At 46.7% G+C, this 22,511-nt stretch overlaps 1 long non-coding RNA gene across 1 annotated transcript; it reads left to right on the top strand.

Annotated features, from left to right (window-relative positions):
• The first annotated feature begins 10,571 nt into the window (after positions 1 to 10,571).
• Positions 10,572 to 22,511, top strand: LOC116274127. The gene is made up of 2 exons (XR_004182630.1): positions 10,572 to 11,208; positions 22,378 to 22,511. It is a non-coding gene; the product is annotated as an uncharacterized LOC116274127 (long non-coding RNA).

Here is a 22,511-nt window from a genome sequence, read left to right as displayed (position 1 = left end):
AACAAAACCCACAGGGGGGCTAAAACCACAATGCTAATGTTATGTTAATGACATTATAATGAGCTGGGTTAAGTGAAGGACATTTGGGTTGATTTATTGCACCTGCGCCTTAGTTGGGACAGTCACTTTTGAGCAACATCCTGGCACAAGGGGAAATTGTTAACCACATTTCTTCCCCTCAGCTGTTCTTCAGTTGTTCCTGTGAACATTGTCTCTCTCCGTCCTTCTCCAGAGACCCTCCCTCTCTATCTACTAACCAGCCCCTAACTGCCCCCTCCCTTACTTCCTCCTTTGGTCTTCTTGACCTCCCTCGTATTACGGTCCTTGTGATTACATTTACGGTTTACCCAGATAATCCAGGATGATCTCGTCTCCAGAGCCTTAACTTAATCACATCTGCAAGTCCCCTTTGCCCTGTAATGTTACGTACACAGGTTCCGGGGGATTAGGATGTGGACATTTTTGGGGGGTCATTATTCAGCCTGCCACAAAGATATTGGGAATTACCAAGATAAATTAAACCATGAGTTGCTGAAAATTGGATTTAGACTTCAGAGAACGAAGTAATAACCCAGCAATATCATGAAATATACCAGGAATGAAGAGGGTCATAGAGGAGCCAAATGAACAAGGGTTAGCCTGTCTAGAGGATGTACTATTGCCAGGAACTTTTCTGAGCTCTTTTTTTTTTATTTTTTTTATTTTTTTTTTGAGACAGAGTTTCACTCTGTTGCCCAGGCTGGAGTGCAGTGGCGAGATCTTGGCTCACTGCAAGCTCCGCCTCCTGGGATCACACCATCCTCCTGCCTCGGCCTCCCAAGTAGCTGGGACTACAGGCACCCGCCACTGCGCCTGGAGAATTTTTTGTATTTTTTAATAGAGACAGAGTTTCACCGTGTTAGCCAGGATGGTCTCAACCTCCTGACCTCGTGATCCACCTGCCTCGGCCTCCCAAAGCGCTGAGATTACATGTGTGAGCCACCGCGCCCGCCTTTCTGAGCTCTTAATGGTCACAGTGATATGACCAGAGTCAGCTGACCAGACTGGAAAAGTCCTGGTAACCTGCACAACAGTAAAGAGAGAAGCAGGGTCAAAGACCCAATGTGAGCCGTGCTCAGTGGCTCATGCCTGTAATCCTACCAGTTCGGGATACTGAGGTGGGTGGATCACTTGAGCTCAGGAGTTAAAGAGCAGCCTGGGCAACATGGTGAAAACCCATCTCTACAAAAAATACAAAAATTAGCCAGGTGGGGCTGGGCGCGGTGACTCACACCTGTAATCCCAGCACTCTGAGAGGCCGAGGCGGGCGGATAATGAAATCAGGAGTTCAAGACCAGCCTGGCCAATATGGTGAAACCCCATCTCTACTAAAAATACAAAAATTAGCTGGGCGTGGTGGTACGCACCTGTAGTCCCATCTACTCGGGAGGCTGAGGCAGAAGAATCACTTGAACCCAGGAGTTGGAGGTTGCAGTGAACCAAGATCACCACCACTGCACTCTAACCTGGGTGACAGAGCAAGACTCCGTCTCAAAAAAACAACCAACCAACCAAACAAACAAAACTAGCCAGGTGTGGTGGTTTGCACCTGTAGTCCCAGCTACTTGTGGGGCTGAGGTGGGAGAATCGCTTGAGCCCAGGAGGCAGAGGTTGCAGTGAGCTAAGATCACGCCACCGCACTCTAGCGTGGGCACCAGAGTGAGACCTTGTCTCAAAAAAAAAAAAAGAAAAAAAAAAAAGACCCAATGTGGTCAGCCTGCCGGGAGCTAGTGGGACCAGCACTCCTTGAATGTGGCCTCCCTCACCCAAGATACAAGAGTCAACTTTTGGCTGAATCACAGTTTGGCATGTAGAGGGAAGCTCCGCATCAGAAATATACAGTCTTGTGGCCGGGCGCGGTGGCTCAGGCCTATAATCCCAGCACTTTGGGAGGCCGAGGCAGGCAAATCACCTGAGGTCAGGAGTTCAAGACCAGCCTGGCCAACGTGGTGAAACCCCGTTTCTACTGAAAATACAAACATTAGCCAGGTATGCGCCTGTAATCCCGGCTACTCGGGAGGCTGAGACAGTAGAATCGCTGGAACCTGGGAGGCAGAGGTTGCAGTAAGCCAAGATCATACCACTGCACTCCAGCCTGGGCAACAGAGTGAGACTCCGTCTCAAGAAAAAAAAAAAAAGAAGAAAAAAAGAAAAGAAAAGAAAAAAGAAATATACAGTCTTTTACTTAGTGCCCACACAAACTTCTACCATATTTTTTTCTTTTATTTATTTATTTATTTATTTTGGGGACAGAGCCTTGCACTGTCACCAGGGCTGGAGTGTAGTAGTGTGATCTTGGCTCACTGCAACCTCCACCTCCCGGTTCAAGCGACTCTCCTGCCTCAGCCTCCCAAATGACTGGGATTACAGGCACTCGCCACCACGCCGGGCTAATTTTTTGTATTTTTAGTAGAGACGAGATTTCACTATGTTTGCGAGGCTGGTCTCGAACTCCTGACCTCGTGATCCACCTGCCTCAGTCTCCCAAAGTGCTGGAATTACAGGCATGAGCCACTGTGCCTGGCCCCATGCTTTTTTTTCTTAGAGACAGAGTCTTCCTCTATCAACCACGCTGGAGTACAGTGGTGCAATCAAAGCTCACTGCAGCCTCAAAATCTCAAGTTGAAGTGATCCTCCTGCCTCAGCCTCCCAAGTAGCTGGAACTGCAGGTTTGCACCACCATCCCCAACTAATTTTTAATTGTTTGTAGAAATGGGGTCTCACTATGCTACCCAGTCTAGTTCCAAACTCCTAAGATCAAGTGATCATCCTGCCTTGGCCTCCCAAAGTGCTGGGATTACAGGCCTGAGCCACTGCACCCAGCAAACTTTCACTATATTGATCTAAAAATAAAAAAGATGTAACAGGGAGAGAGACTCTGTCTCAAAAAAAAAAAAAAAAAGAGTCAATATACAAAATACAATTGTATTTCTACAAAACGGCAACAATTAGAAAATGAAATGTAAAGTTTTTAATTTTAAAAATTATACCACTACAAGAACTCTGTACGGTCTTTGTAACTTTTCTGTAAATCTAAAACTATACTAAAATTAAGTCTTTCTTTAAAAACTTCTACCATTTTACAATGGCATCAGAAAATATCAGATGCCCATGAATAACTAATAAAAGATTATTATTATTTTAGAGTCTCACTCTATCGCCCAGGCTGGAGTACAGCGGCATGATCTTGGCTCACTGCAGCCTCTACTTCCTCAGCTCAAGCAATCCTCAGCCTCCTGAGAAGCTGGGATTATGGTCATGCATCACCACACCCAGCTAATTTTTTGGCATTTTTTGTACAAATGGGTTTTTGTCATGTTGCTCAGACTGGTCTGGAACTTCTGCGCTCAAATGATCTGCCTGTCTTAGCCTCCCAAAGTGTGAAATTACAGGTGCGAGCCACCACACCTGGCCAAAGATTATTGAGAGAAATTCAATACCTGAATAAATGAGGAAATTGGCAAGAATTTTTTTCTTCAGTCTCTGTGCTACTAAAGAATTTCTTTTTTTTTTTAAAGAATTTCTTGGCTGGGCATAGTGGCTCATGCTTGTAATCCCAGCACACTTTGGGAGGCCAAGGCAGGCAGATCACAAGGTCAGGAGATCGAGACCATCCTGGCTAACACGGTGAAACCCCGTCTCTACTAAAAATACAAAAATTAGGGTGTGGTGGCACGTACCTGTAGTCCCAGCTACTTGGAGGCTGACGCAGGAGAATCGCTTGAACCCAGGAGGCGGAGGTTGCAGTGAGCTGAGATTGTGCCACTGCACTCCATCCTGGGTGACAGAGTGAGACTCCATCTCAAAAAAAAAAAGAAAAAAGAAAAAAGAATTTCTTAAACAGAGCTGGGTGCAGTGGCTCACATCTGTAATCCCAGAGCTTTAGGAGGCCAAGGGGGCAGATCACCTGCAGTCAGGAGTTTGAGATCAGGCTAGCCAGCATGGCAAAACCCCATCTCTACTAAAAATACAAAAATTAGCCGGGTGTGGTGGTGCATGCCTATAACCTCAGCTACTTGGGAGGCTGAGACAGGAGAACTGCTTGAACCCAGGAGACAGAGGTTGCAGTGAGCCAAAAGCATGCCATTGCACTCCAGCCCGGGAGACAGAGTAAGACTCTGTCAAAAAAAAAAAGAAAAAAAGAAAAAAGAATTTCTTAAATAGGATATTAAAAAAAGAGATTATGGGCCGGGCGCGGTGGCTCAAGCCTGTAATCCCAGCACTTTGGGAGGCCGAGACGGGCGGATCACGAGGTCAGGAGATCGAGACCATCCTGGCTAACAAGGTGAAACCCCGTCTCTACTAAAAAATACAAAAAACTAGCCGGGCGAAGCGGCGGGCGCCTGTGGTCCCAGCTACTCGGGAGGCTGAGGCAGGAGAATGGCGTGAACCCGGGAGGCGGAGCTTGCAGTGAGCTGAGATCCGGCCACCGCACTCCAGCCTGGGCGACAGAGCCAGACTCAGTCTCAAAAAAAAAAAAAAAAAAAAAAGAGATTATGGGCCGGGCATGGTGGTTCATGCCTGTAATCCCTGCACTTTGGGAGGCCAAGGCAGTGGATCATGAAGTCGGGAGATTGAGACCACCCTGGCTAACACGGTGAAACCCCGTCTCTAATAAAAATACAAAAAATTAGCCAGGTGTGGTGGCAGGCGCCTCTAGTCCCAGCTACTCAGGAGGCTGAGGCGGGAGAATGGTGTGAACCATGGAGGTGGAGCTTGCAGTGAGCCGAAATCGTGCCACTGTACTCCAGCCTGGGCGACAGAGCAAGACTCTGTCTTAAAAAAAATAAAAGAGAGAGAGAGAGATTATATGAGCAACACAGAAGTTAAAAACTCGAGGGGCATGGTAGCTCTTGTCTGTACCCAGCACTTTGGGAGGCCAAGGTAGATCACTTGATGCCAGGAATTCAAGATCAGCCTGGACAACATAGCAAGACCCCAACTGTACCCCCCAAAAAAGAAAAACTAAAACCTTTGGTTCATCAAAACATATCATACCAAGTGAGATGTCAAGCCCCATAGCAGGAGAAGATATTTTCAGTACATATAACCAACAAATGACCCATATCCAGAACATATAAAGAACACTTACAAATAAATGAGAAAAAAAAATCCAGCTCATAGTCAAATAGGCCAAGACTCATAGTACCTTTCAAAAGAGGATTTCCAGATGGCCAATTAACATCTGAAGAGGTTCAACCTCTTTAGTGACAAGAGAAATGAAAATTAAAACCATAGTGATACCACTACAAAGTCATCCTCACCCTGCAGGCAAAAATTTAAAAAGCTACCTGATAATGGTTTGGCTGTGTCCCCATTCAAATTTCATCTTGAATTGTAGCTCCCACAATTCCCACGTGTTGTGGGAGGGACCAAGTGGAAGGTAATTGATCATGGAGGAGGGTCTTTCCTGTGCTGTTCTCATAAGAGTGAATAAGTCTCACGAGATCTGATGGTTTTATAAGAGGGGGTTCCCCTGCACAAACTCTCTTTGCCTGCTGCCATCCATGTAAAACATGACTTGCTCTTCCTTGCCTTCCACCATGATTTTGAGACCACCCCAGCCAGGTGGAACTGTGAGTCCATTAAACCTCTTTCATGTATAAATTACCCAGTCTCGGGTATGTCTATTAGCAGTGTGAAAATGGACTAATACACTGACAATACCAAATGTGAGCAAGATTGCAAAGCAATGCGAACTGTCATACATTGCTAGTGAGGGTGCAGGAAATAGGTTCAGCCACTTCAGAAAACACTATCTGCTAAAGTTGATACATCCAAATCCTATGACCTAACAGTTCTGCTCATAGGTATATACCCAACAGGAATCTGTACATTTGGGTGCCAACAGACATGTATAAGAATGCTCGGCTGGGTGCGGTGGCTCAAGCCTGTAATCCTAGCACTTTGGGAAGCCGAGACAGGCGGATCACGAGGTCAGGAGATCGAGACCATCCTGGCTAACATGGTGAAACCCTGTCTCTACTAAAAACTACAAAAAAAACTAGCCGGGCAAGGTGGCGGGCGCCTGTAGTCCCAGCTACTTGGGAGGCTGAGGCAGAAGAATGGCATAAACCCAGGAGGCAGAGCTTGCAGTGAGTGGAGATCCGGCCATTGCACTCTCTAGCCTGGGCGACAGAGAAAGACTCCATCTCAAAAAAAAAAAAAAAAGAATGCTCATGGCAGAGCATGGTGGCTCTCACCTGTAATCCCACACTTTGGGAGGCCAAGGCAGGTTTATTACCTGAGGTCAGGAGTTCAAGACCAGCCTGGCCAACATGGTGAAACCCCGTCTCTACTAAAAATACAAAAAAATTTGCCAGGCATGGTGGCGGGTGCCTATGATCCCAGCTACTTGGGAGGCTGAGGCAAGAGAATCGCTTCAACTCGGGAGGTGGAGGTTGCAGTGAGCTGAGATCGTGCCATTGCACTCCAGCCTGAGGTACAGAGGGAGACTCCATCTCAAAAAATAAATAAATAAACATAAAATAAAAAATAAAGTGGTCACCCACTTCCCAGCCCCTCTGTGGCTAAAGGTAGACATGTCATGCACTTTGAGCTAATGGGATTCGGAGAGGTGCATGCCATGATGAAGACGAAAGTTGGAAATATTACGCTAAGTGAAATAAGACAGGCACAAAAGAACAGACGTTATATAATTCCACTTATATGAGGTACCTGGAATGGGTATATTCATAGAGGCAGGAAGTAGAATAGTGGTTAACAGGGGCTGGAGACAGAGGGGAATGGGGAGTTATTTTTTGAGGGATACAGGGTTTCAGATTGGGATGATGAAAAAGTTCTAGAACTAGATAGCAGTGATGGTTGCACAACATTGTGACTGGACTTAATGCCATCAAATTGTACACTTAAAAGTGGCTTAAGGCCAGGTGCAGTGGCTCACACTTGTAATCCCAGGACTTTTGGAGGCCAAGGCAGGTGGATCATTTGAGGTCAGAAGTTCGACACCAGCCTGTCCAACATGGTGAAACCCTGTCTCTACTAAAAATACAAAAAATTGGCCGGGCGCGGTGGCTCAAGCCTGTAATCCCAGCACTTTGGGAGGCCGAGACGGGCGGATCACAAGGTCAGGAGATCGAGACCATCCTGGCTGACACGGTGAAACCCTGTCTCTACTAAAAAATACAAAAAACTAGCCGGGCGAGGTGGCGGGCGCCTGTAGTCCCAGCTACTCGGGAGGCTGAGGCAGGAGAATGGCGCAAACCCGGGAGGCGGAGCTTGCAGTGAGCCGAGATCTGGCCACTGCACTCCAGCCTGGGCGGCAGAGCGAGACTTCGTCTCAAAAAAAAAAAAAAAAAAAATACAAAAAATTAGCCGGGTGTGATGGTGGGCGCCTATAATCCCAGCTACATGGCAGGCTGAGACAGGAGAATCGCTTGAACCAGGAAGGCATTGGTTGCAGTGAGCTGAAATTGTGCCATTGCACTCCAGCCTGGGCGACAGAGTGAGACTTGGTCTCAAAAAATAAATAAACAAGTAAGTGGCTTAAATGTTTAGTTTTACAAGATGAAGAGTTCTGGAGATTGGTTTCACCACAATGTGAACGTGCATAACTGAACTATACACCTGAAAATGATTAGATGATTAGGACAGGCTGGGCACAGAGGCTCATGCCTGTAATCTCAGCACTTTGGGAGGCCGAGGTGGGCAGATCACTTGAGGTCAGGAGTTTGAGACCAGTCTGGCCAACATGGTAAAACCCCATCTCTGCTAAATACAAAACTTAGCTCGGTGTGGTGGCGGGTGCCTGTAATCCCAGCTACTCCGGAGGCTGAAGCAGGAGAATTGCTTGAACCCAGGAGGCGGAGGTTATAGTAAGCCGAGATCGTGCCATTGCACCCCAGCCTGGGCGACAAGAGCAAGATTCCATCTCGGAAAAAAAACAAAAAGTTTACGATGGTAAATGTTATGTTGTGTATATTTTACCATGATTTTAAGAAGTTAATAATGAAAAGTTCTTTATCCATTAATTTGAGAACGTAGATCAAATAGACAAATTCCTACAAGAATATAACTTAACAATGTTTAAGAGGAGACAACAGAATAATTCTGTATTTATTAAATAAATTGAACCAACAGTGGAAAACTATTCTCATGAATCAAAAACAAGCCCATAACATATTACGGGCAAGTTTTCCCAAACATTGAAGAAACAAACAATTCCAAAATTACATAAAACATAGCTTAGACAGGGCTAGGTAAACCACAGCTTGTGGGCCCAATTTGGCTTTTACGTATCGTCTGTGGCTACTCTCACACTCTAACGGCTGCTTCAAGCAGTCACAACAGAGACACAGGGCCTGGAAAATGCAACGTGTTTACCATCTGGCCCTTTACAGGAAAAGTTTGCCAAAAGCAGAGAACTCTCTCCAGCTCATTTTGTGAGGCTCATATATCTTTGGCACCAAAATCTAACAAGAACAGCATGAAAAACAGTTATAAGCCAGTGCCATTCATGAACTTAGATGTAAAAATCCTAACAGGATTGAATAGCAGGAATGAATGAATAAATGGCTGAATGATCTTCCCAAGACTTTTGTAGTTTTCAGTCTATATTTGCTGGGCTTTTTTGGTCCCTTATATAAGTGTCATCTTTTATTGATCAATCTCTTCCATTTACTCAACTGTGGCAGACACCAATCCCCTTCCCTTGCCCCCTTCCCAGCCCCTCTTGTGGCTAAGGGTAGACATGTCATTCACTTTTAGCTAATGAGACCTACAGGGTGCTGGAGACACTTTTGGGCAAGGTTTTGCTTTCTTATAAAGATAGGCAACTGGGCACGGTGGCTTATGCTTGTAATCCCAGCACTTTAGGAGACTGAGGCAGGAGGATCAGTTGAGGCTGGGAGTTTGAGACCAGCCTGGGCAACAAAGTGAGACTCTATCTCTACAAAAAAAAATGTAAAAAATTAGTCAGCCATGCTAGGTGCAGTGGCTCATGCCTGTAGTCCCATCACTTTGGGAGGCCAAGGCTGGTGATTACTTGAGGTCAGGAGTTCAAGACCAACCTGGGCAACATGGTAAAACACCATCTCTATTAAAAATACAAAAATTAGCCAGTTGTGATGGCATGTGCCTGTAGTCCCAGCTACTCAGGAAGCTAAGGTGGAAGGATCACTAGAACCCAGGACACAGAGGTTTCAGTGTGCTGGGATCACACCACTGTACTCCAACCTGGGTGACAGAGCAAGACTCTGTCTCAAAAAAAAAAAAAAATTAGCCAGATGTGGTGGCATACACCTGTGGTCCCAGCTATTGGGGAGGCTGAGATAGGAGGATCACCTGAGCCCAAGAGGTAGAGGCTACAGTGAACTGTGATTGTGCCACTGCAGTCTAGCCTGGGCAACAGAACCAGACCCTGTCTCAAACAAAGAACAACAAAAAACAAGACAGAGGAGAGCAGGCGAGCCTGACAACATTGCTTCTTCTCCCTTCTTTGGTTCTAAAATTAGGTCTGATGCCTGGAGCTGTGGCAGCTATCTTGCAACCATGAAGATAAAAAGCCAGCATGCTGATGACAGTGGAGCAAAGGAGAAGAGGAGCTTGGATCCTCAAAAGCTTCATAGGGCACCTGAAGCAGTACCAGCAATTGCCACCAGATGTCTTGTCTTCCAAGAAAAATTACTCCTCTTTTTTTTTTTTTTTTAGACAGAGTCTCGCTCTGTCACCCAGGCTGGAACACAGTGGTGCAATCTCGGCTCACTGCAACCTCCATCTCCCAGGTTCAAGTAATTCTCTGCCTCAGCCTCCTGAGTAGCTGGGACTACAGACATGCACCACAGCACCTGGCTAATTTTTGCATTTTTAGTGGAGACAGGGTTTCACCATCTTGGCCAGGCTGGTCTTGAACTCCCGACCTAGTGATCCATCTGCCTTGGTCTCCCAAAGTGCTGAGCCACCATGCCCGTGCCCGGCCACTCCTCTTTTATTGGGTCACTGGTAGTTGGATATTCTGTTACTTGCATCTGAAAGCATTCCTAAGTGATACATCATCAGATACACACTGTTTCAGTGTATATTTTCTAAGCATAACTTAGAAAATACATTGAAGGTAGACCTGTTAGGGTCTGTTAATGGATTGGGCCTGGGATTTCAATATTCCCACCTTCATGAACATGAATCGGCTTTTTTTTTTTTAAAGAAACAGAGTCTCGCTGTGTTTCCCAGGCTGCTCTCAAGCTCCTGAGCTCAACTGATGCTCCTGCCTCAGCTTCCTGAGTAGCCGGGGCTACAGGCACGTACCACTACACCCAGCTGGGAGTAGTTTTTAAGAATCATTAAAATCCTTAAGACTTACAGATGGACCCACCCATGGGTGTAAATAACCCTGGTTAGAAGTGTTTGCTTAAACCTAGCATGAGCCCCAGGTTACTCTCTTTTTCCTTTTCTTTCTTTTTTTTTTTTTTTTTTGTGATGGAGTCTCACTGTATCAACCAGGCTGGAGTGTAACCTCCGCCTCCTGGGTTCAAGGGATCCTCCCAACTCAGCCTCCCAAGTAGCTGAGACTACAGGCACCTGCCACCACACCCGGCCCAATTTTTGTATTTTCAGCAGAGACAGGGTTTCACCATGTTGGTCAGGCTGGTCTCAAACTCCTGACTGTAAGTGTTGCTGAGAGAAAAGACAAGTAGATCCAAAGTCAGGCCAGCAAGTGTATTAAGCTGATGGGCTGCTCCTTTATAGTCAGAGGAGGCAGCCCTGAGCTAGCAAAGCAGGGGGTTGATAGAGGGGGAAAAGCTTCGGGATTTTCTAGGGGCGACCATATCCTGGGTCTGTTTGCCAGGCCTCTTGAAATTTTGCAAAAACAATTACTAGCATAGAACAAAGAAGACGGGTGATGGGGGCAGTCTAAGGAGGAAGTTATAGCAGTTTAACAGCCTCACAGAGGAGTTACAAGAGCTGTTTGTGAGGCTTATGGGGAAAGGGAGGGGTAGCTTTGTCTCAAATATTTCAGCCTTTTAATAAATAATAGATAAGAGAAGAGGGGCGCCATTCTCATTTGGCTACTTCAAGCTGAAGAGGGTCGCTGGTTAAACGGAAAGGCCGGTTGCTGGAGGTTGGGTTTGGAACCGTTGGTAGCCTTGGAGCAGCGTCATGTCTTCTATTGTTCCATGGGTGAATGCTCTGATATGGTTCTGTAAAAACTGGGTAAGGAGACGTAAGAGGCAGGGGCCAAATGCTAAAAGGAAAAAGAGGGTTATGGCAGGACCTAGGAGGGGCAGAAGCCAGGGAGCCCAGGAGTTACTGAACCACTGGGGCGATGTGGATTGACTGTCCCTTAATTTTTGTGCTCGGTATTTGAGTTTTTTCACCGCGTCTCATAGTAACCCAGATTGGTTGAGATAGAAACAACATTGTTCATCTAAAAAGACACAGACTTTTTGGCTGTAAGAAGATCAATGCCTCTGCTGTTCTGTAGGGTAACTGCTAGAGAGCCTAATTGATTTTGGAGGTGAGTGATAGAATCTGCAGTCTCTTCTAATGATGCTTGAAAGTCTTTGGAGAGTGACTGAAAATATGAGAATGAAGTTGCTAAGCTTCCAGCTCCTAGTCCAACACCTGCTGTGACCCCAAGGGCTGCTAACAAAGGAATAAATTGTATTGCCCTCTTTGAATGGGCATGGACTATGGCGGGAATAGGGAGTTCTTGGTCTGAGGGAACGAGATTAATATCAGGGGTAAGGTAAATTAAGGTGCAGGTACCTGTCCAGGCAGTAGGGAGACAGAAGTAGGTTGTGGATCCACAGAGGAAAAAGATGCCCAAGGTATTGATACAAACACACAAGTGAATTGAGAACAGATGCTGTAGCATGTACCTTCCTCATTTAGAGGGACTAGGCTTGGCTTCAGCAACCCAGAGTGAGGAGGAGAGAAAGACCCCTTTGAGAACCCCTGTTTGGGGAAGGCGTTTCTGTGTCTGAGAGGCAGGGGGAGAGGTGATGCGAAGGGGCTGAGTGAAGAGACCGTTGGCTTCAGGAAAGACTGAACAACCTACTCGGAATGAGGTGTGGGAAGAAGGGTGAGAGATGGTTTGGGTTGAATTACAGGTGGAAGGAGGGATGGTGCCTATGTGTATGTGTCTGTTGGAAGAAGTGATACATAAGGGGACTTGGCCAATTCTAGTGGTGTCGAGGGTTATGGGACCCTGAATGGCAGGGTGAGGGAGCTTGGAGCAGTCGTAGTTGGCAGTTGGTAGCTCTGTTAGCTAAGGCGGTAGGATAATTTCCAGTGAGGGTGAGGGCAGAGCCCCTTGTTGTAGTAGTGAAGCTCTCTCAGTGAGGGAATACTGGGCTTGGATTGCAGGGACAAGAGGAGGAGAGACGCAGGGGCAGACGAAAGGGAGGCTTCTTTTGCTGTCTCATCAACTTTTCTGTTCCCTCTTGAAATGTTTTCTGATCCTGTTTGGTGTCCTTGACAGTGTAGAACTCCTGCTTGAGTTGGGAGGTGTACAGCCTGAAGGAGTTGGTAAATAAGGGGGCTGTTAGTGATGGGGGTCCTTTTGGCAGTAAGGAATCCCCTCTCTTGCCAGATGGTGGCATGGGAATGAAGGATGTGATAGGCATATTTGGAGTCTGTATAAATGTTGACTCATTTGCCTTTGGAAAGGGTTAGGGCTCCGGTGAAAGCTGTAAGTTCTGCCTTTTGGGAGGAGGTTCCTGGAGGTAGGGGTTTGGCTTCAATTACTCAGTCAAGAGAAACAACTGCGTATCCAGCAAGTTTGCGGGAGCCAGTGGACCCAGAAGAGGAGCCATCTATCAATAGCTGGTCATCAGGGTCGCTGAGAAGCTCGGAGGAAATGTTTGGGAAATGTGGCTACCGGTGGTCTAGGATGTCAGTGCAAGAATGAGTAGGAGGAGAAGAGGATACAGGGAGTAAGGTATTCCCAGGAAGGATGCTGGGTTGAGGGTAGCACTCTTGGCAAGGCTGAATTCGATATTTTTGATAAAGAGCATGGAGTGATTGAATCCGGGAAGGAGGAAGGGAGCTTAATGCTCGGGAGGAGAGGAGATCTTATAGATTATGAGGATTGTGGATGGTGGTGTTTTGGTTGAATGTTAGTTTACTGCTTTCTAGAGCTAGAATGACTGCTGCTGCTAAAGCCCTAAGACAAGCAGGCCATCCTTTGATTGTGTTATCGAGTTGTTTAGAGAGGTAGGCTACAGGGGCAAAGGAAGGAGGATTTCTTTTCTGTTACCCTAGTACACCGAGGGCTCTTCCTCGGTTCTCAGCAGTATAGAGAGTGAAAGGCTGCATGATATCAGATAAGGACAGAGCCAGTGCAGTGACAAGAATGGTTTGGAGTTTGTGGAAATTGGGGAGTATATGAGGGGTTTAGGGGTTTGTTGAGGGGGCCTTTGGCTGCTTCATAGAGGGGGTGAGCCAGAAGGGCAAAGTTGGGAATCTATATTCTAAAAAAGCATGCCAGCCCTAGAAAGGAAAGGACTTTGCTTTTGGAGGAAGGTGGGAGCAGATTGTTTATGAGTGCTGCTCAGGCTGGGGTCATAGCCTGGGCCCCAGGAGAAAGTTGAACTCCTAAGCAAGTCACTTTGGGGGTGGAGAGCTGGGCCTTGGAAGGGGAAACTCTATACTCTTTGGCAGTGAGAAAATTTAAGAGTCACTGTGTGAGTTTGAGAGTCTTTTAGAGAAGGGCTGCAAAGGAGAAGGTCGTCCACATATTGAAGGAGATGGCTAGGAGAGAGGTCTAAGGAGGTGAGGTCCTGGGCTAAAGCTTGTCCGAATAAATGAGGCCTTTCCCTGAAGCCTTGAGGATGGACAGTCCATGTGAGTTGTTGTGACTGGAGGATGTCAGGGTCAGTCCAGGTGAAAGCAAAGAGGTCTTGGGAATCCAGGTATAAAGGAATGCTGAAGAAGGCATCCTTGGCTGGGTGTGGTGGCTCACGCCTGTAATCCCAGCACTTTGGGAGGCCGAGGTGGGTGGATCATAAGGTCAGGAGTTCGAGACCAGCCTGGCCAGGATGGTGAAAACCCGTCTCTACTAAAAATACAAAAATTAGCCGGATGCGGTGGCAGGCACCTATAGTCCCAGCTACTCGGGAGGCTGAGGCAGGAGAATCACTTGAACCTGGGAGGCAGAGGTTGCAGTGATGGCAGATGGGGCCTGGGGCCCTGGGCCTTGTCAATCTTTAGCAGCGAGGCCAAGTTGCTGTGGGAGTGCAAGCAGCTCTTCATCCTTTGTGTTGCTGAAGAGGTGGAAGTCTGGAGGGACAGGCTTGTCTGCTTGTTGAGGGGACAGTCAGATTTCCAGTGACCTGTCTGTTGACAAACCGGGCAAGGGCTCTTTGGCCCTCGTGAACTAGGACATGCCCCAGCCCAGTGGCCTTCCTTGCCGCACTTGAAACAAGGCCTGGGAGGGACGCTGCTATTGGATCTTTTGTGCCCTTGGGTACTATGCCTAGGCTGATGGATAGGCGTTGCTAGAAGCTGGTATTTAGCACAATCTCTTTGGGCTTTAATTTATTTTGCTCAACCCTGTTATGAAAGACTTCGAAAGCCAGGTTAAGGAGGTCTTGCTGTGGGGTTTGAGGGCTATCCTCAGCCTTTTTAAGTATGCGCCAAATGTCTGGGACTGATTGGGAAATAAAATGAGTATTGAGGACAATAGTCCTTTTACAGGCGGTAGGATCGACATGGGTATATTTTTGGAGAGCCTCTGTAAGGTGGGAAAGAAACTCAGCAGGGTTTTCATCTGCCCTTTGGGAAATTTCTTTGAGTTTTTTAAAGTTTACAGCTTTATGAGCAGCTTTATTAAGGCTTACAATGAGGCAAGTAACCATATGGTTATGGGACACTCGGCCAGGGTCTGTGGGTTGGTATTCCCAGGAAGGCTCTTCCTGGGGTACTGCCGCAGCCCCTACTGGCTTAGTAGGATCTTGCCAATGGAGGTCATCAGCGTGTGCCTGGGCTGAGAGCCACACTCTTTCCTTCTCTTCCCGAAGGAGCGTAGAAAAGAGAATAATATAGAGATCATACTAAATAAGTTTATAAGACTGGGTGAGATATTTAAATTCTTTGATATAAGTATCTGGATCAGAGGAGAAGGACCTAAGATGCTTTTTGATTTGGGGAAGATCAGTAACAGAGAAAGAAACGTGGATATGGACAATTCCTTCAGCTCTTGCGACCTCTCGGAGTGGGAGTAAGGAAGCTGGCTATTGGGCATGCTGGGTCTGGGAGCAGGTAAGAAGTGGAGACAGAAAGGACTTAGAGTCTGAAGCCAGGTGGTTTGAGAGAGGAGGAGAAGGGGACAGAGCTGGAGCTGGGGCATATGGTGAAGGGTCAGGGTGATGGGGAGGAGGATTAGGGTACAGTTGGGGAATGGAAAAGTCAGCAGGGTCAAAAGAAGAGGAGTTGTCAGTTGGAGCTGACAGGAGGGAAGCAGAAGACGAGTCGGGCTTGGAGCAGGCAAGGAGGATTTGGAAGGTTGAACAGGATCGGCAAAGAGAAGGGTAGCAACTGAGGGTGAAAAAAACCTGGACATAAGGAATCTCAGACCAGCTTCCATTGCGGTGGCAAAAGTTATCTAAGTCCCTGAGTACACTGAAATCAAAGGGGCCATTTTCGGGCCATTGGGAACCACTGTCTAATTTATATTGAGGCTATGTGGTGTTACAGTAAAAGATAAGCCTCTTAGGACGGACCTCTGAGCAGAGGCAGAGAGCATTGAGATTGTGCAGGAGACACCCAAGGGGGATAGTCTTGGAAGGGGTAGACTGAGAGGCTCCCATAGTGAAGGGAAGGAGAGGGTAGAGGAGGAAGAGACTGCCAATGACAAGAACAGCGGGAGAAGGTGTCCCCTGTCCTGCCGATCGTGCTGGGAGAAGGGAGGTAACCCCCAAATCAAGCATCCCCGAGATGGAGGAACCAAAGGCCTGGAGGCTGGAGGAAGCCCTTGGTCCAGCGTTGGGTCTTTCAGGCAAGAAATAGTTGGTCAAGGGTTCCAGGTAAATGGCAAGGGTCTCTCTTACTCACCCCTGTGGAGGCCCTGATGGTGGATGCAGTTGCCAGCAATGGAAGAGTCTAGGAGATCCTTCAGGTCTTTGGCAGGTTTGGGAAGGGAAGGTCAGCCGGGAGAGGGGGAGATGGCAGTGGGGAGTAGAGAGAGAGAGAGGGAGAGTCCTTTAAGGATGCCCAGCCAGAGCCTATCCCCTCTCCGGGTTTTGGCACTAAAATGTAAGACAAGTAGACCCAAAGTCAGGCCAGCAAGTTTATTAACCTCCCGGGCTGCTCCTTTACAAACAGTCAGAGAAGGCAGCCCCAGGCTAGCAAAGCGGGGGGTTGATAGAGGGGGAAAGGCTTGGGAATTTTCTAGGTGCGACCACATCCTGGGTCTGTTTGCCAGGCCTCTTAAAATTTTGCAAAAACGATTACTGGCATAGAACAAAGAAGACAGGTGATGGGGGCAGTCTAAGGAGGAAGTTATAGCGGTTTAGCAGCCTCATAGAGGAGTTACAAGAGCTGTTTGTGAGGCTTATAGGGGAAGGGAGGGGTAACTTGGTCTCTAACACTGACCTCAGGTGATTGGCCCACCTTGGCCTCCCAAAGTACTGGGATTAGAGGCGTGAGCCACCACTCCCAGCCTGTTTTTTGTTTTTTGAGACAGAGTCTCACTCTGTCACCCAGACTGGAGAACAGTGGCATGATCTCAGCTCACTGCAACCTCCTTCTCCCAGGTTCAAGAGATTTTCCTGCTTTAGCCTCCCAAGCAGCTGGGATTACAGGAGCACACCACCATGCCTAGCTAATTTTTTGTATTTTTAGTAGAGATGAGGTTTTGCCATGTTGGCCAGGCTGGTCTCAAACACCTGGCCTCAAGTGATCCACCCACCTTAGCCTTCAAAAGTGCTAGGATTACAGATGTGAGCCACCCTGTACAGCCAGATTTCAACACTTTGACCTTCATGAACATAGATAGGCTTTTAAGAACAATTAAGCTGGGCCCAGTGGCACACGCATGTAGTCCCAGCTATTTGGGAGGCTGAGGCAGGAGCATTCCTTGAATCCAGGAGTTCAAATACAGCCTGGGCAACTTAGCGAGACCCCATCTCTAACATAAAATACATTAGAATCCTTATAACTTGTAGACAGAACCCGTGGGTATAAATGACCCTGGTGTCCTTGGAAGTGTTAGATTTAACGTATCAAGAGCCCCGATTTACTTCCAACTTAACTTGTTGACCTTCCTTCCTAATTAAAAATTAAAATTAAAAAAGTTGGCAGGGCACTGTGGCTCACACCTGTAATCCCAGCACTTTGGGAGGCCAAGGCAGGCAGATCACTTAAGGCCAGGAGTTTGAGACCAGCCTGGCCAACATGGCAAAACCTCATCTCTATTAAAAATACAAAATTAGCTGGGCATGGTGGCACATGCCTGTAATCCCAGCTACTCAGGAGGCTGAGGTTGAGGCACAAGAATCACTTGAACCCTGGAGGCAGAGGTTGCAGTGAATCAAGATTGTGCCACTGTACCCCAGCCTGGGCAACAGCCTTGACTCCACCTCAAAAAAAAACATTATATAAAAAAACGTTGCCTGGCACGGTGGCTCATGCCTGTGATGCCAGCATTTTGGGAGGCTGAGGCAGGCAGATAATTTGAGGTCAGGAGTTTGAGAACAGCCTAGTCAATATGGTGAAACCCCGTCTAAACTAAAAATACAAAAATTAGCTGTGCCTGGTGGCAGACACCTGTAATCCCAGCTACTCAGGAGCCTGAGGCAGGAGACCACTTGAACCGGGAGGTGGAGGTTGCAGTAAGCTGAGATCATGCCACTGAACTCCAGCCTGGACAACAGAGCAAGACTCTGACCCCATGACCCCCCCAAAAAATGTTAACAATGTTCTTATAATGGACGATTTTTCACAGCCAAGAAGAATAAATAAAGGTATTGGTTTGCACATTTAGGCCTCTCTGAGCTACCCCAGCTGAGAGAAGAAACCAAGAGTACTTTTATCAATGAGGAAGTGCTGGTGCCAAAACTTGGTATCGCTGAAAATTCATAATCATACTGCTCTGAAGTGAGATCAACTCTGTTCGGGGCGATTGACAAGGAAGTTGCTCTCTAATAAAATTAAAAGACCAGTCATTGGGATACAGATGAGCAATCGCTTGCTTGCTTGCTTGTTTTTTTTTTCTTTTTCTTTTTTTTTTTTTTTTTTTTTTTTTTGAGAAGGAGTTTTGCTCTTGATGCCCAGGCTGGAGTGCAGTGGCGCAATTTCAGCTCACTGCAACCTTCACCTCCCAGGTTCAAACGATTCTCCTGTCTCAGTCTCCTGAGTAGCTGGGATTACAGGCATGTGCCACCATGCCTGGCTAATTTTGTATTTTCAGTAGAGACGGGGTTTCACCATGTTGGTCAGGCTGATCTTGAACTCCTGACCTCAGATGATCCACCTGCCTCGGCCTCCCAAAATGCTGGAATTACAGGCATGAGCCACTGTGCCCAGCCTGCTTTCTTTATTTTAACTTTCTAGGTGAACAAGCCCTATACTGTCTGAGGCCAAAGGGTTCAAGGTTGCTCATTTTTCTTTCAGAACTGTTTTTTTTAAAGACAGGGTCTTGCTATGGTGCCGAGACTGAAGAGCAGTGGCTATTCACAAGTGCAATCCCAGCACGCTGCAGCCTGAAACTCAGTAGCTGAAACTACAGGCATGTACCACCTTGCCCATCTGTTAGTTACAATTCCTGAGAGGTGTCCCTAAGAATACTTTATTTTAGATTTTTTTTTTCTTTTTTGCATTGATAGAGACAGAGTCTTGCTATATTGCCCAGGTTAGTCTCGAACTCCTGACCTCAAGCAATCCTCCTGCCTCAGCCTCCCAAAGTGTTGAGATTACAGTGGTGAGCCACTGCTCCCAGCCTTACTTTAGATTTTTATATTCCTCCCATAACAGCTGCTCCACTGAAATATTATGGAAAACACAAAGAAGCAGCCAGTGCTGTGTTTTTGCTTATCTTCAATTGTCTACATTTTCTTTGCTTCTCAATGTCATGCTTGCACAAACAAAGCAACTTTTGAAGGGCTTATTATGATTGAAGGCCACATCGCCTGCAGTCAGGAGAACCACCACCATATTGAAGGCAGTCCTGTAAATATGCAGTTTTTCCAGCTGAAGCATTTATTGTACGCTCATGACACCCAGTGGTCAGAAAAATACCATGCAGAATTTTTGTTGTGTTTTTGTTGTTTTTCAGACAGAGTCTTGCTCTGTCACCCAGGCTGAAGTGCAGTGGGGTGATCTCGGCTCACTGCAACCTCTGCCTCCCAGGTTCAAGCCATCCTCCAGCCTCAGCCTCCCGAGTAGCTGGGATTACAGGTGCACACCACCATGCCCGGCTAATTTTTGTCTTTTTGGTAGAGACAGGGTTTCACCATGTTGGTCAGGCTGGCCTCAAACTCCTGACCTCAGGTGATCCACCCACCTTGGCCTCTCAAAGTACTGGGATTACAGGCGTGAGCCATTGTGCCTGGCTAATGTTTGTATTTTTAGTAGAGTGGGGTATCACCATGTTGGTCAGGCTGGTCTTGAACTCCTGACCTCAAGTGATCTGCCCACCTCAGCCTCCCAAAGTGCTGGCATTACAGGCATGAGCCACCACTCCTGGCCCTGTTTTTTGGGTTTTGCTTCATACAAGATCCAGGGTGTGATTGCAAACAGCTGGGTCTGTGGAGGGCTGAGGGATGGAAAGATACAAGACCACAAGGAAAGAGGAATGAGCCTGGTGTCTCCCTGCTGCATTGCCAAGGAGACTCAGGGCTGGACCAAGAAACCTACCGGATGGTCAGGAAGCTGCCCAGAAATGGTTGTTTGGATATTGAGGAAATCCCATTTTCCAGACCATCAAATACTTGTTTACAGAGAACTTGATTTGTTTACAAACTTGTATTGGGGTAAAATTAAAGTAATCTAATATAACATTAACCTTTTTTTTTTTCCTGTTTTATAGAGACAGGGTCTTGCTATGTTGCCCAGGCTGATCTTGAACTACTGGGCTCAAGCAATCCTCCCGTCTCAGCCTCCTAAAGTGCTACGATTACAGGCATGAGCCACTTTTTTTTTTTTTTTTTCTTGAGACAGAGTCTCACTCTGTCGCCAGGCTGGAGTGCAGTGGTGCGATCTCGGGTCACTGCAACCTCCAACTCCCTGGTTCAAGTGATTCTCCTGCCTTGGCCTCCCGAGTAGCTGGGATTACAGGCACGCGCCACCACACCCAGCTAATTTTTGTATTTTTAGTAGAGACGGGGTTTCACCATGTTGGCCAGGATGGTCTCAGACTGCTAACCTCGTGATCTGCCTGCCTTGACCTACCAAAGTGCTGGGATTACAAGTGTGTGCCACCATGCCAGGACTTTCTTTTTTTTTCTTCTTCTTCTTTTTGAGACATAGTCTCGCTCTGTATCCCAGGCTGGAGTGCAATGGTGCAATCTCAGCTCACTGCAACCTCTGCCACCCAGGTTCAAGTGATTCTCCTGCCCCACCTTCCCAAGTAGCTGGGACTACAAGCGTGTGCCACGATGCCCGGCTAATTTTTGTATTTTTAGTAGAGACAGGGTTTCATCCTGTGGGCCAGGCTGGTCTTGAACTCCTGGGCTCAAGCGATCCTGCCACCTTGGCCTCCCAACATGCTGAGATTACAGGTTTGACCTACTGTGCCTGGACACATTAACCTTTTTTTTTTTTTTTTTTTTGAGAGAGAGTTTCACTGTTGTTGCCCAGGCTGGAGTGCAATGGCGAGATCTCGGGTCACTGCAACCTCTGCCTCCTGGGTTCAAGTGATTCTCCTGCCTCAGTCTCCTGAGTAGCTGGGATTACAGGCACCTGCCACCACACTTGGCTAATTTTTTTGTATTTTTAGCAGAGATGGAGTTTCACCATGTTAGCCAGGCTAGTCTCCAACTCCTGACCTCAGGTGATCCTCTCACCTCAGCCTCCCAAAGTGCTGGGATTACAGGTGTGAGCCACCGCATCTCGCCACATTAACATTTTTTTTTTTTTTTTTGAGACAGATTCTCACTCTGTCTCCCAGGCTGGAGTGCATTGGCGTGATCTCGGCTCACTGCAAGCTCCGCCTCCTGGGTTCGAGCCATTCTCCTGCCTCAGCCTCCTGAGTGGCTGGGATTACACGCACCCACCGCCATGCCCGGCTAATGTTTTGTATTTTTAGTAGAGACGGGGTTTCACCGTGTTAGCCAGGATGGTCTCGATATCCTGACCTCGTGATCCGCTGCCTTGGCCTCCCAAAGTGCTGGGATTACAGACATGAGCCACCACGCCCGGCCATTAACCTTTTTTAAAAGTACACTTCAGTGACATTTAGTACATTCACAGATGCTGTGTACCAGCTCCTCTATCTTGTTCCAAAACATTGTCATCACCCCAAATAAAATCCCGTACTCATTAGCAGTCATTCCTAATTCCCCCCTCGCCATCCCTTGACAACCACTAATCTGCTTTCTGTCTTGATAAATTCACCTATTCTGAATATTTCATATAAATGGGATCATTCATCTATTTCATATAAATGGGATCATGACCTTTGTCTGGCTTCTAACACTTAGCGTCATGTTTCTGAGGTTCATCTACATTATATCACACATCAGTAGTTAATTTGTTTTCATGGCTGGATGATATTCTGTTGTATACGTCTTCATCACATTTTGTTTACCCATTCATCTGTTGATGGAATTTTGAGTAATTTCCACTTTTTGGCTGCTGAGAATAGTGTTTCAATGAACATTTGTGTGCAAGTATTTGTTTGACTACCTGTTTTCGGTTCTTCAGGGTGCATACCTAGGAATGTAACTGCTAAGCCATAGGATAAGTCTGTTTAACTTTTTGAAGAACTGGTGATAGATTTTTAGATTCCTTGAAATTAATAGAGAATTTTATTTAGACTAGCACCACATTTTCCCAAATGAACAGTTGATTTTTTTTCCCTTGAGCAATTTTCTTTATTATGTATATCTGACTTGTTAGCTCGGTCTCCAAGTACCCACGGGAATGAATGCAGATGGACGGGATAAAAGAACCCATTCAGGGGAAAGTTAATTTGCCTAAAGATTCCCTGTTGCTATCTGTTTAGCTTGAGTGACAGCTCAGCAAACAGAAATCTTTGCTCCAAATCTTTGTTATGATCTCTGTCATAACATTTTGTTTGAAAATCGCCTCCAGACCTAAAATGAATTTGAGCAGCCAATGTGAATTAATTAAGCTGAAAAGAACTCTCAAAACAATGATTTCTCTGATGTGTTTTTTATCCAAACCTTCCAGGTCACTAATTTGTCCTGTTTTCTTTAAAAGGAGAAAATAATGAAGGGGTGTATTTGGTGCCGTCTACAGTAAAATATCTTTGACATCAGTGGAGAAGGAGCTGCTTGGCATAAATGAACGTTCTAGAAAACTCGAGATGACCCCTTTAAACTCTCATTATAAAT

This window comes from Papio anubis, chromosome 1 (assembly GCF_008728515.1).
Source record: "Papio anubis isolate 15944 chromosome 1, Panubis1.0, whole genome shotgun sequence".
Taxonomy (NCBI): domain Eukaryota; kingdom Metazoa; phylum Chordata; class Mammalia; order Primates; family Cercopithecidae; genus Papio; species Papio anubis.
This window is presented reverse-complemented; position numbering and strand designations above follow the sequence as displayed.